Raw genomic sequence first — 11,446 nt, 5'->3', positions numbered from 1 at the left:
CTGGAGTGCAGTGGGGCGGTCACGGCTCATTGCAGCCTTGACCTCCCTGGGCTCAGGTGATCCTCCCACTTCAGCCCCCATGAGTAGCTGGGACTACAGGTGTGCACCACCATGCCTGGCTAATTTTTTGTATTTTTGGTAGAGATGGGGTTTCCTCATGTTGCTCAGTCTGGTCTTGAACTCGGGCTCAAGTGATCTGCTCACCTCAGCCTCCCAAAGTGCTGGGATTACAGGTGTGAGCCACAGCGCCTGGCCCTGTTCTTGCCTTTTACATCAAGAAAGAGTTTTTTAACTGCTTTGACCAAGAGAATTTGGCAGAAGTGATGCTGCTTGGCTTCCGGGACTAAGTCATAAAAGGCAATGTGGCTCCCACTTGGCTCTTTTTTCTGGAGCCCTATCCCTTGAGAGCTGTGGGCTGACGTGGAAGAAGTCTGGCTAGCCTGCAGTTGATGTGCAAGGGAGTCGATATGAAGATGCCAGGCAGAGATGGGGAGCCTTACTGGAGGAACCCCAGAACCCCAGTTGTTCCATTCTCCAGATGTCTGGGTTGAATGAGCCTTCAGGTGATTCTAGCTCTGAGGCTTCAAACTGTCCCAGCTAAGATGAAGGGAGCAGAGATGAGCTTCTCTGCTGAGCCCTGCCCAAATCGCAGATTTGTGAGCAAAATAAGTATTGTTGTTTTATGCCCTATGTTTTGGAGTGGTTTGTTATGTAGCATTAGCTGACTGGAACAGTGGTCTTTGAGCACAATCCCATTCTTCCATAATTCTCATTACCAAATAGCTTTTCAATGATGTTTATTAATATTCCTAAATTGTTACAGATTTGAGTGCAAGCATAGATAATGTCTCTACACAAGTGCCGATTATGTAGTTTATTGATTTAAAAACTTCTCTTCTCTGGGTCCAACCACCTTCTCCAATCTCCCCCGGCTCCTCCACTGGAGATCTAGAGCCCAGCTTCTGCTTCCTTACTTAATAGAGGTGTGACCTTAAACGAGTCACTTTGGATTTCAGTCGCACCACCTTTTTTGTTGTTGTTGTTAGATGACGTTTCGCTGTTGTCCCTCAGACTGAAGTCCAATGGTGCGATCTTGGCGCACTGCAACCTCTGCCTCCTGGGTTCAAGCAATTCTCCTGCCTCAGCCTCCTGAGTAGCTGGGATTACAGGCATGTGCCACTGCGCTTGGCTAATTTTTGTATTTTTAGTAGAGACAGGGTTTCACCATGTTGGCCAGGCTGGTCTTGAACTCTTGACCTCAAGTGATCTGCCCGCCTTGGCCTCCCAAAGTGCTAGGATTACAGGAGGGAGCCACCACACCTGGCCATCAGTCACACCACCTTTTTTTTTTTTTTTTTTTTTGGTGAGATGGAGTCTCACTCTGTCACCCAGGCTGAAGAGCAATGGCGTGATTGCAGCTCACTGCAACCTCTGCCTTCCAGGTTCAAACGATTCTCCCACCTCAGCCTCCAGAGTAGCTGGGACTACAGGTGCACGCCATCGTGCCTGGCTAATTTTTGTATTTTTAGTAGAGACAGTCTTGCCGTGGTTGCCAGGCTGGTCTCGAACTCCTGACCTCAAGTGATCCACCTGTCTCAGCCTCCCAAACTGCTGGGATTACAGGAGTGATCCAATCGCGCCTGGCTAGTCATACCACCTTTTACACGAGATTAATATGTGTCTGTCTGAAGACAGAGGGACAGACCAAAAAATTGAGGGACCCGTTTCACTTCTAAGATCTTTGATTACAACTAATATTCATTAGACAAAAACACTTTTAGAGGAAATGAGTCGGCAGAAAAATATTTCTGCTATGTAGAGAAGGGTTATTAAAAGAAATGCCAAAGCAATGCACAAACTTTTGGTGAAACTGGTAATCGTTTGGCACTGTAAAGTTCAGGAAGGTGGGAGAAAAGAGGTCTTCAGTTACATTATATAGAATGAAGAGAAAAATCAGGAACACCTGGTTGATGTGCACCCACTGTCAAGAAGTGTTATAGAAATAATAAGATAGCCATATAAATGGAATGTGATTCATTAAAATGATCACAGATAAAAGATGATTACATAGATTATTATATCAGGAGGATGAAGTTTGTGGATAGAATTTGCAGGCAAGCTTAGATGGTTTAAATTGCAAGATGAACATACTAACATGAATTCAGACAAGTAAAACATGAAGTTACATCGAAAGAGAAGGAAAAAGCTACTGCCCAAAGTGGAAGAGGAGGATACAGAAAATAGGATCCTATACAATTGAAGAAAGTGACAAGCCACAGCAATTTTCAGATATTCTCAGTGAAGATGTTAATGGAAATTATAGACACAGCAAATAGAAACAGCCAAAATATTTGTGGACAGCCATACATTATTATTATTATCACTATTTTTTGAGACAGAGTCTCGTTCTGTCACCCATGCTAGAGTACAGTGGCGCGATCTCGGTTCACTGCCAGCTCCGCCTCCCGGGTTCACGTCATTCTTCTGCCTCAGCCTCCCAAGTAGCTGGGACTACAGGTACCCGCCACCACGCCCGACTAATTTTTTGTATTTTTAGTAGAGACAGGGTTTCACCATGTTAGCCAGAATGGTCTCGATCTCCTGACCCTGTGATCTGCCTGCCTCGGCCTCCCAAAGTGCTGGGATTACAGGCGTGAACCACCGCACCTGGCCCAGTGATACATTATTTTTATTTTTTGAGACAGAGTCTCGCTCTGTTGCCCAGGCTGGAGTGCAGTGGCATGATCTCGGTTCACTGCAACCTCTGCCTCCCAGGTTCAAGCGATTCTCGTGCCTTGGCCTCCAGAGTAGCTGAGATTACAGGCATGTGCCTCCATGCCTGGCTAATTTTTGTGTTTTTAGTAGAGATGGGGTTTCCCCATGTTGGACAGGCTGGTCTTGAACTCCTGACCTCAGGTGATCTGCCCACCTCAGCCTTCCAAAGTGCTAGGATTATAAGCATTGTGCCTGGCCAAAAAGATACATTATTAATGAGAACAAATTTAATTTTTTAATCACCAAGGAAAAACGACAGTAAATACTGTATGTCTATACAGAATTGTGAGCTTTCTGGAGAAAGATGCTTTCAGAATACAAGTAATGGCATTATTATTGTTCTCATATCAGTGCCCTTGCTTGTTTGGTCAACAGCTGTTTCTCAGGGGTCCCTTTTTCTGAATTCCATCACATTCTTGGTCTCACTGCCCTGGAAACCAAAACATTAAGATTTGGGAGTGTATTAGTTAAGTAGAGTTTAACTCCTGGTTTTTCTGAATGCATGAAGATTGGCACTACAGACAGCCATGTAAGAGGACAGCTTGCATTTTTTTTTTTTTTTTGAGATGGAGTCTTGCTCTGTTGCCAGGCTGGAGTGCAGTGGCATGATCTCGGCTCACTGCAACCTCCGCCTTCTGGGTTCAAGCGATTCTCCTGCCTCAGCCTCCTGAGTAGCTGGGACTACAGGCACGTGCCACCACGCCTGGCTAATTTTTGTATTTTTAGTAGAGACAGGGTTTCACCATGTTGGCCAGGATGGTCTCGATCTCCTGACATGTTGATCCACCCGCCTTGGCCTCCCAAAGTGCTTTAAGGAAGGCAGAAAAGTGCGCTTAGGCTGTTTTCTCTTAGCCTCATAAGGAAAGCTATTGGCTGGTGAACTTATACGTATTTTTCTGGCCAATGATAACACCCAATGCCAGCTGTATGGCCAGGATGCTGAGAACTCAGGAAGCCGGGCAAGGCTTGGGTCTCGCTTACAAATGTAAAATCTGGGCAATTTGTGATATTCCTAATTCCTTTGCTCTCCTCAGACCCTAGGTCCTCTGAAACTCTGTAAGGAGATATAAGAACTATCTGCCCGTTTGCTTGTTGTAGAATATACAATAATCATAAAAAAATTTTAAAAATTAAATCTATCTTATGAAACACTGTGGCCAACATAGCATTTAGCTGGTTGAGTAAGATTATTTTCCTAATGATTTTCTGAATATGTCAAGCAAAGAGAAAGGTGACCTTTCCGTAAAGAAATTCATGTGCCTTTATATCATGGGCATCTTTGATGAGAAGCTTATGTGCCTAAGTGCTGGGCAAGTCTTATTTATTTATTTATTTATTTATTTGCGATGGAGCCTCACTCTGTCGCCCATGTTGGACTGCAGTGACACCATCTCGGCCCACTGCAACCTCTGTCACCCGGGTTCAAGTGATTCTCCTGCCTCAGCCTCCTGAGTAGCTGGGATTACAGGTGCCTGCCACTGCGCCCAGCTAACTTTTGTATTTTTAGTAGAGACGGGGTTTCTTGGTCAGGCTGGACTTGAACTCCTGACCTTGTGATCCACCTGCCTCAGCCTCCTAAAGTGCTGGGATTACAGGCATGAGCCAGTGTGCCCAGCCTAAGGCTTCATATTTATTAAAGTCTATATAGTTTACCTGAGAGATCTTGAGGGACTTGTCCTAAGGTCTAAATAAAAGCCAGGCCAAACTCAATCTCTCTTTCTCTCTGGCTGGAGTGCAGTGGGAAATCATGGCTCACTGCAGCCTCAAACTCCTGGGCTCAAGCAATCCTCCCACCTTGGCCTCCCAAGTAGCAGGGACCACAGGTGTGTGCAACCATGCCTGGCTCAAGTAGCAGGGACCACAGGTGTGTGCAACCATGCCTGGCTAATTTTTTTTTTTTTTTTTTTTTGTGGAGACAGGGGTCTCACTATGTTGCCCAGGCTGGTCTTGAAGTCCTGGCCTCAAGCGATCCTCCTGCCTCAGCCTCCTAAAGTGGTTGGAGTTACAGACATGAACCTCTGCACCCGGCTCAAACTCAGTATTTCTAAATGCTTGCACCTTAGGGCAATGCGTGCTCTCTCTCTTTTTTCTTATAGTGATGGGAAAAGGTCTGATTATAGTCAAAGTAAAGGGTAAAAGGTAGCCTTGTTCAAGAATGTGCCCCGTATCAAAATTTCATTTATTGTCTTGAATTTTAATGTCTTTCTTTTCTTTGTGTTAATGAATCAGACATGGGCACCATTTTGATAACTTTTTAAATTTATTTATTTTATTTTTCGAGACAAGGTCTCGCTCTGTCACTCAGGCTGGAGTGCAGTGGTGTGATCTTGGCTCACTGCAGCCTCCACCTCTTGGGTTCAAGCGATTCTTGTGTCTCAGCCTCCCGAATAGCTGGGATTATAGGTGTGTGCCACCATGCCTGGGAAATTTTTGTATTTTTAGTAGAGACAGGGCTTTGCCACGTTGGCCAGGCTGGTCTTGAACTCCTGACACCAAGTGATCTGTCCCCCTCAGCCTCCAAAAGTGCTGGGATTACAGGCATGAGCCACTGTGCCCGGCCCGTTTTGAGAACTTTAGACTAACAGTTATTGAAATAATTGTTTTCTGTGGGAGAACTCTTAGAATAAAATTCATTCATCTGTATACGTTGACCCTTGAACAACATGGATTTGAACCGCTGGGATTCACTTACATGTGGGTTTTTTTTTCAAGAAAGTTATACCAGTGTGCTTGCCTCCGTTTCCACCTCCTCTACCTCATCTGCCTCTGCCACTCATGAGACAGCAAGACCGACCCCTCCTTTCTTCTTTTTACAATTTTTATTTATTTTTTATTAGTTTTTGTACAGATGAGGTCTCCCTAGGTTGCCCAGGTTGGTCTCAGACTCCTGGGCTCAAGCAATCCTCCTGCCCAGGCCCTGCAAATTGCTGGGATTACAAGTGTGAGCCACCGCGCCCAGCCCCCTCATTCCTTCTTGTGAAGACCTTTATGATGCTCCACTTCCACTACATGAATAGTAAATATATTTTCTCTACCTTAGATTCTTAGTAACATACTCATTTCTGTAGCTCACTTTATTGTAAGAATACAGTATATAACACATATAACATTAAAATGTGTTAATTGACTGTTTATGCTATGGGTAAGGGTTCCAGTCAACAGTAGGCTATTAGTAGTTAAGTTTTTGGGGAGTCAAAATTTGTATGTGGCTGGGCGCAGTGGCTCACACCTGTAATTCCAGCACTTTGGGAGGCTGAGGCAGGCGGATCACTTGAGGTCAGGAGTTTGAGACCAGCCTGGCCAACATGGTGAAACCCCGTCTCTACTAAAAATACAAAAATTAGCTGGGTGTGGTGGCGCGTACTTATAATCCCAGCTACTCAGGAGGCTGAGGTGGGAGGATCGCTTGAACCCGGGAGGCAGAGGTCGCAATGAGTCTTGCCACTGCACTTTAACCTGGGATACAGAGCGAGACTCCACCTCAAGAAAAAGAAAAAACAAAAGTTGTACGAAGCTGGGCATGGTGGCTCACACCTGTAATTCTGGTGCTTTGGGAGGCCAACGTAGGAGGATCGCTTGAAATCAAGAGTTCAAGACTAGCCTGTGCAACATAGTAAGACCCTGTCTCTACAAAAACGAAAAGATTGCTTGAACCCAGGAGTTCGAGGCTACAGTGAGCTATGATTGTGCCACTGCACTCCAGATTGGGCAACAGAGCGAGACTCCGTCTCTTAAAAAAAAAAAAATGCAGATTTTTGACTGTGCAGGAGTTCAGTGCCTCTAACACCTGAGTTGTTCAAGACTCAACTATATAAGTCATGGTTTTCTTGAGCTGATAAAATACAGTAAGATTCGTTTAAAATTATTCCTAAATTCTGGCCAGGCATGGTAGTTGATGCCTGTAATCCCAGCACTTTGGGAAGCCTAGGCGAGCAGATCACTTGAGGCCAGGAGTTTGAGACCAGCCTGGCCAACATGTTGAAACCCTATCTCTACTAAAAATACAAAAATTAGCTGAACGTGGTAGTGCACGCCTGTAGTCCCAGCTACTCAGGAGGCTGAGGCATGAAAATTGCTTGAACTTGGGAGGTGGAGGTTGCAGCAAGCTGAGATCACACCATTGCACTCCAGCCTGGGTGACAGAGCGAGAATCTTGTCTCAAAAAAAAAAAAATTAAATAAATAAAATTATTCCTAAGTTCCAAGCTTTTTAATTAGAATTACAAAGATGGAATTATAATTATAATTGTTGTCATTATTTTCCTTCTACATGTAGTGTCTATGAATTATACATCTCTTAAGATGTCAATACTTGAAATCATAAGGAATAAGAGGCCTAGGCTGGGTGCAGTGGCTCACACCTGTAATCCCAGCACTCTGGGAGGCCGAGGCGGGCAGATCACCTGAGGTCCGGAGTTTGAGACCAGCCTGGCCAACATGGTGAAACCCTGTCTCTACTGAAAATACAAAAATTAGCTGGTTGTGGTGGCGGGCACCTGAAGTCCCAGCTACTCGGGAGGCTGAGTCAGGAGAATTGCTTGAACCTGGGAGGTGGAGATTGCAGTGAGCTGAGATGGCACCATTGCACTCCAGGATGGGCAACAAAGTAAGACTGTCTCAAAAAAAAAAAAGAGGCCTAACAGGAGAAAATTGTGAAATTTTAAATTTGTGACATCTTAAAAACTTCTGGGTTATGACAGGTTTCTTTACTGAAACACTTCCAGGTTTCTCACTGGTAAAAGTAAATCTCTTAGTTGAGTTAGACATTCACCCTCTATTTATCAGAAGGCTAGAGAACAGGATGATTATGTTCCATGCCACATACCATTATCTGAGTATTTTACTACTAACTGAGCTCAGAACAGATAGTGAAATAATTCCACCTTTAGAGTATCCCAAAGTGATAGAAATTATTAGATTTTTCAGTTTATTTCAGTTCAGTTATGAAAATACTTTCAACTGAAAATACTGAAGTCTGATCATGCAATTGTGTTAATTGTTGATATTTTTTGAAATAAGAACCAGAAGCCTTGGGTCATTTGATCTATTATTGCTGATCTTGCTGTGAACAGCTGTGATGCTATGAGTTGCTAACTCATTGGAATCAATAAGATTTGGATGTGACCCACGGAGCTGTAAGGGCTGCTGTTGCCTTTGACTTTTCTCTGTGAAGCAAGATCATGCTTTCCTAGTCATCCTCTCTTTGCTTTGTATTAGACATGTTTACTTCCAGTGAAAATTCAGCTTGACCCTGTTTATCCTTGGCTATAACCTGCTTCTAGGCTGGAAGTTTAATTAATTTATTTTAGAGTTCTACTCGTATACTTGTAAGCACGAAAAAGCCACTTTTTTCATATTTTCCACCTTTTTGGGGGGGTTATAATTAGAACTGGCAGAGCTCAGAGGCTAGTCCCTGTTGACGACCAATGGAACCAATGAGCTGAACAGGCCCGGAGGCTTTGAGGAAATTGAAGGGAATCCCATGGGGTGGTGGTTATTGCATCCAAATTATCAAAGCCATTCATAATACTGAAGATGTTAACTGGTGTGCATGATATTTAGGATATGGTAATCCATATTGACAAGTACAAGTTGTTGGTTCTTTTTAGGCATTTGAAAAAGTATGATTGATAAGAAGCCACATAACACGACAGACTCAATCTAAGTCTGTTGTGCTCCTGTTTCTGACCTCATTCCTGTTCCTTACTCTCTAGGTGTAACCAGTATCTTCAACTTGGTGCTTATTGTTCCTATGAATAGCTTTTTGTTTTGTTTTGTTTTTAATAGACAGGGTCTCGTTCTGTCACCAGGCCAGAGTGCAACCACAGCCCACTGTAGCCTCGACCTCCTGGGCTTAAGTGATCCTCCTGCTTCACTGTCCTGAGTAGCTGGGACTACAGGCGTGCGCCAGCATGCCTGGCTAATTTGTTTTTTTGTATTTTGGGGGGTTTTTAGAGATGGAGTCTCGCCCTGTCGCCCAGGCTGGAGTGCAATGGTGTGATCTCGGCTCACTGCAAGCTCCACCTCCCGGGTTCAAACAATTCTCCTGCCTCAGCCTCCCGAGTAGCTGGGACTACAGGAGCCCGCCACCACGCCCAGCTAATTTTTGTATTTTTAGTGGAGATGGGGTTTCGCCATGTTGGCCAGGCTGGTCTCGAACTCCCGACCTCAAGTGATCTATCTGCCTCGGCCTCCCAAAGTGCTGGGATTACAGGCGTGAGCCACTGCGCCTGGCTGCTAATTTGTTTTTTGTCTCACTATGTTGCCCAGGTTGGTCTCAAACTCTTGGCCTCACCGATCCTCCTACCTCAGCCTCCCAAGGTGCTGGGATTCCAGGTGTGAGCCACTGGGCCTGGCCTGTTCCCAGAAATGTTTTCAAATTTGACCAACTGTGTACCCCAAAATAATATGGTAATATGAGCTCTGTGTGTGTGTGTAGTCATGGCATCAATGAGCATAACTCAGGAAATGTGCTTATAAAACAAGTTTATTTTTTCTCTACATTTATTTGTTGGGGATAGTTCTTCACCTGCCACTGGACAAAAACTGATTTCTCACTCTGCTTAAAAAAAAAAAAGAGTTCCATGATCTCCTCAAGTACCATTCAGTAATTAAAATATATAATCAAAACTCCCTCCCTCCCTCCTGGGAAACGGCGCCACACAGTGGGCTTAGCATGTGTCTCCATCGGCCAATTGGGCTGTCAGCAGTAGCAGTGGCCAGGTCAGCCGTGATGGAAGGAGGACCATGTTGTGTAGCCCCTTGCACACTTCATCCTTGCTGTGTCCACCTTTTCACACGGTCCCACTAAGCCAGCACCGGGAAGGCCAGGAAAGAGGCTGACTGATATCAGAGGACTTTCCACTTCCTTTCCTGCAATGAGAACCTCCCTGCAGGGATGCTATGCGGTGGGCATACACAATATATGAATTTCTTCACCTTCTATGCCCACTCCTAGGGTGCATCCACATAGGGTTTCTCTCCTCTTCCTCATCAGCCTCCAGTTGTATCTTCCAGATCTCTAAGCAGCTGTCTAAATAGTTAGCCACTCCTATGACGCAGTGTCCCATGCTCAGGATCCCTGCTGATCCCTCCCTTGCCTGAACCCTACCAGAAGCGACAGGGGAAGGGAGCCAGGTTGTTGCAGCCTGCTCAGATTAGTCTTCTAGAACATAAGGAGCACAGGGAAGGAAAAAAGGTATGAGAGACAAAAGGGGATGATCCAGGACACCATGCATGCTGAGGTCTGTGTGCAAGTCTCTCTTCTGTTCCATCATCCGTGAGCCTATTCTTGCACCAATGAGACACATCTCAGCTACTACAACTTCATGTCTTGCTAGATACAGGGCATGTCTCTTCACTTTTTCTAAAACCAGCATGTCAAGTTCCATTGAAAACCTTGTTGGGACCTGGATTGCCAGGCAAATATATTTTTTTTAGAGAAGGAGTCTCACTCTGTTGCCCAGGCTGGAATGCAGTGGCATGATCTCGGCTCACTGCAACCTCCGCCTTCCCGGGTTCAAGCGATTCTCCTGCCTCAGCCTCTTGAGTAGCTGGGATTACAGTTGCCCGCCACCACACCCAGCTAATTTTTTGTTTGTATTTTTAGTAGACACGGGGTTTCACCGTGTTGGCCAGGCTGGTCTCAAATTCCTGACCTTGTGATCCACCCGCCTCGGCCTCCCAAAGTGCTGGGATTACAGGCATGAGCCACCGTGCCCGGCGAAGCTTATCTGTTAAACGAAATGATCAGATTGAATTCTACCCTCTGAGCCTAAATGCTGGCTTTGGTCTCAGAGGCATTTTTCCTTGCTGTCTTAACTGCTGCATGGAGTTAATATACAGCTGTGTATTACTCTGGCAGCCCACATTTCCTTTATGGAAAACTTGTGGTCACTTCAGAATCTACACAGTACTTGGGAATAGAAAACAACTATTCCCTTTCTATTCCTTGGGAATAGAAAACAACTTGTCACAAGCAAATTTCCTCAGGGAGCCCCTATCAGGGATCTGATAATTTTACATTTATAGCTCTTGCTGGCAGGGGCTGGTGAAGTTTCTATATTCAAGATGGCTGCCGTGGGGTTTCTGGTTACTTAAAAGGTGATTTTTCCTATCCTGAAATAGTTCCTCCATATCATTAAATATTAAGTGAAGATCTTTTCTGCAATATTAAAAATCCCCCAAAACATGCTGTTTGGCCTTTCCTAATTGTGTGTGTGTGTGTGTGTGTGTGTGCGTTGTTGTTGTTGTTGTTTTTGAGACAGGATCTCATTCTGTCACCCAGACTGGAGTGCAGTGGCATGATCTCAGCTCACTGCAGCCTCGACCTCTCAGGCTTAAGCAATCCTCGCACCTCAGCCCTGCAAGTAGCTGGGACCACAGGTGTGAGCCACCATGCCCAGCTAATTTTTGTGTTTTTTTGTAGAGACAAGGTTTTGCTGTTGCCCAGGCTGGTCTCAACTTCTGGGCTCAAGTAATCTGCCCACTTTGGCCCCTCAAAGTGCCGGGATGATAGGTGTGAGCCCAGCCCCTACTTTTTTGTTTTTGTTTTTGTTTTGAGATGGAGTCTTGCTCTGTTGCCCAGGCCGGAGTGCAGTGGTGTGATCTTGGCTCACTGCAGCCTCTGCCTCCCAGGTTCAAGTGATTCTCCTGCCTCAGCCTCCCAGGTA

The sequence above is a fragment of the Pongo abelii genome, chromosome 7 (assembly GCF_028885655.2).
Source record: "Pongo abelii isolate AG06213 chromosome 7, NHGRI_mPonAbe1-v2.0_pri, whole genome shotgun sequence".
Lineage (NCBI taxonomy): Eukaryota > Metazoa > Chordata > Mammalia > Primates > Hominidae > Pongo > Pongo abelii.
Note: the sequence above shows the minus strand (reverse complement) of the source record.